Source organism: Oratosquilla oratoria, chromosome 3 (genome assembly GCF_046742065.1).
Source record: "Oratosquilla oratoria isolate Oo_2021 chromosome 3, ASM4674206v1, whole genome shotgun sequence".
NCBI classification, from domain to species: domain Eukaryota; kingdom Metazoa; phylum Arthropoda; class Malacostraca; order Stomatopoda; family Squillidae; genus Oratosquilla; species Oratosquilla oratoria.
Window position 1 is genome coordinate 15,895,196 of NC_134779.1, and position 3,311 is coordinate 15,898,506.

Here is a 3,311-nt window from a genome sequence, read left to right on the forward strand (position 1 = left end):
AATATTCATATACTTACATTCCCTCTGGGTGACGGTGCGTTGAATGATCTAGACTTCTGTGGTGAAAAGAAGCCGCAGCACAAAAAGTAAAGGCAGAAATACAGAAAGTCAAGCTATAAATGATTGTGAACTTCATTTTTCCTTTACCGGCTTCACTGACTTTTTGTTATTGTTCGTCTGTGTGACGAGATTTAGCGTCGACGAAATTTACATATGGGTGGTTTTCAAGAGAGGCAACGACGGTCGGGAATCGGGAAGAAAAAAATGGACAAATTCAAATTACGAGAGTATTCCAGTTCTGCACAGTGAGAGGCACTGTATGTGACTCGCGTGGGCAAGATGATCTGGCGTATCCTGAGGCTACTTTTTTTCCTCTCTCTCCCTCTTTTACATCCTACTGGACTTGTGGAGCAGGAAAACCCTTCCTTTCCTCCTCTGCGTTTTCCTTATAGTGTATACTACTCGGGAGGAACCATCCAATGTCAAATATATCATGCATGCAAGAAAATACTTTTAAGTCTGCGTTGTATGTCGTTTGTGCCGCCCAAGAATTTCCCGCGCTATTTCAAAACAGGACATACATACATAAATACTTACATAAATACATACATACATACATACATACATACACACACACACACACACACACACACACACACACACACACACACACACACACACACACACACACACATATATATATATATATATATATATATATATATATATGTATATATATAATATATGTATATATATGTATATTGCAGTAATTCACAAGGCACACGTGAAAATAATATGCAGAAAAAACCACTGGGAAATAAGAAGCTTAGTCCGAACGTTTTCGTCTATTTAAGACATTATCTGTAACTGTGTATTCCTTGATAATGTCTTAAATAGACGAAAACGTTCGGACTAAGCTTCTTATTTCCCAGTGGTTTTTTCTGCATATATGTATATATATATATATACAGTATATATATATATATATATATATATATATATACAAATATATATATATGCATATATATATATATATATATACAAAAACACACACACACACACACACATATATATATATATATATATATATATTATAATATATAAACATATATATATATATACATACATATATATATATATATATATATATATATATATACATACATATAAAAAATATTACAATTACGGCCATTTCTTGTTGTTCCCCACCAATCTTGAAAAAGAATGAAAAATGTATATGTAGAAATGTAGTAAATGTAAATTTCTGGTACCTCCCACCTCTCTCTTCCCTCTCCTTCCTCCCACAACCCTGAATCCACCAACGCCACAACCAACTCTCGATCAATCTTATGTTGTCCGCTCAGAACCAAAAACAAAATAATAGAAAGTTAAATATGTTGCTTTAACTAACATCAGGCAATTTCATTCAGTTTAATGGAGGTTTGGGTCTTGATGGGGTGTACAGAATAATATACAACGTGCATATAGATTAACCGTGGGCACGTGTACACTTGGCATGTAAAAAATGGAATAGGCAAAAAATTGCATGTGTGCACGCGATGGATGTCGTAGCATATATTTTTTTTCAAGTAGATACAAGGAGGAAAATATACGCATGCTACGGCAGACAGAAAAAGATGAGAAAATTGCTTTGCATGTTCTCTATATCTACATATATCATCTCTCTTTCCATCTCCCCCACTCTCTTCTTCTTCTCTGCATCCGTCTCTTTGCGTATATATACTCATCTCTCCCTTTTTTACTTTCTCTCTCTCTCTCTCTCTGCTTTCATTTGGGAATGGAAATACTACATTAATAAATTATGCCTCTCGTATACCTATTCTTTTTCTGCATTCATTTAAAAACAACATAATGCATGAGCAAGATTTCAGCTACACGTTCGAAAAGATACAATTTTTTTCTGCAAAATCGTGCCATCAAGCGTCACGCGCACGCGCACATACAAACACACACACACATACGCGCACATCAACCTTAAAATAAATATATTGGACTTAAACTCCAAGATCTTCTTCATGGATTCTTCCCCCACCCTGCCGCCATTTTCTCTTTACGACAGAAACAGTTGTCATTTATTTCTCAAGAAGAGCGCCCACATCACAGTCACAACCCTATGAGGTCACAGAAGACCCTGTCCCCAAACAAACTTAAAAAGACACAAGACTTCATATTCCCTGCTCCATCCACAGCCACCTTCCCCAGCCACAGCTCATGCATTTAATTACTTATCGGTTTGAAAACGACCTGAATCTGTAACCGAAATTCTTCCCGTAGATATTACCTTCGTTGCTCATTGTTTGGCACATCTTGTTATGCATCAGTTTCCCCGTATTTTTATTTTCAATTTTCCTTTGCATTAAGAGGAAGTCAGCTGTGAAGGAAGTTCATTGAGCTGGGATTTCTGGAGGAGGTGGAGGCCACAATTCTGGGGAGACCACAAGAAGTAGTACGGTGCTATGCGCGCATGCGTTTCAACCAACTCGCGCACAAACAAAAATATGAAGGCACACAACTGTCTTTTTTATTACAGAAATTAATCGTATGATTCATGATGATAAAAAAAATTGAAATAAATATTTGAAATCTAAATCTTACATACTTAGATGTTTGCATTTTTTAACTAGGATGATCATGAGTTTGTGCTGAGCGGGAACTCGGACTTACAACGTCTTAGTGACCCCATCCACGGTACAATCTGGTCTTGAGGCCGCAGGACAGATCTGGTCTGATGCGACCAGATTGGATCGTGTATGTCGGTCGTGCAAACCAAAATCATTGCATACACGATCTAATCTGGTTGCATCCGACCAGATCTGTCCGGCGGCCTTGAGACCAGATTGTACTGTAGATGGGGTCCCTCAGGCGTTATCCTACCGTGTCCTAACACGGAAGTTCCTCTAATCTGAATAAATTCGCCTGCCACCAACCAGGATGACGTTAGAAGGCGCTTGTTTTTTTTCCTCTCTGGCCTTTAAAAGGTCAGATGTAGAAGATAGTCTCTTCGCTTCCTCCTGGTATTACTCATATGCTTTATCAAGATCCACGAGGACGGGATATGGTTTTGTTTTTCTCCACAGTGATCACTCTGCAGCCTCTTGATTCCCCTAAACTGAAAACAAATTCTGATGCTGGCCACAGTAAAATCCGGAAGGTATGTCACTATGCTGCTAAATACGACCCCCTGGCGCCAGCCTGACTCATGACAGCACTATTAGTCACCGTGTTGCAGACGGGACGAACTTCGACGATCCCAGGCTGAAGAGAACAGCCTGTTGATGACCAGGACCAAC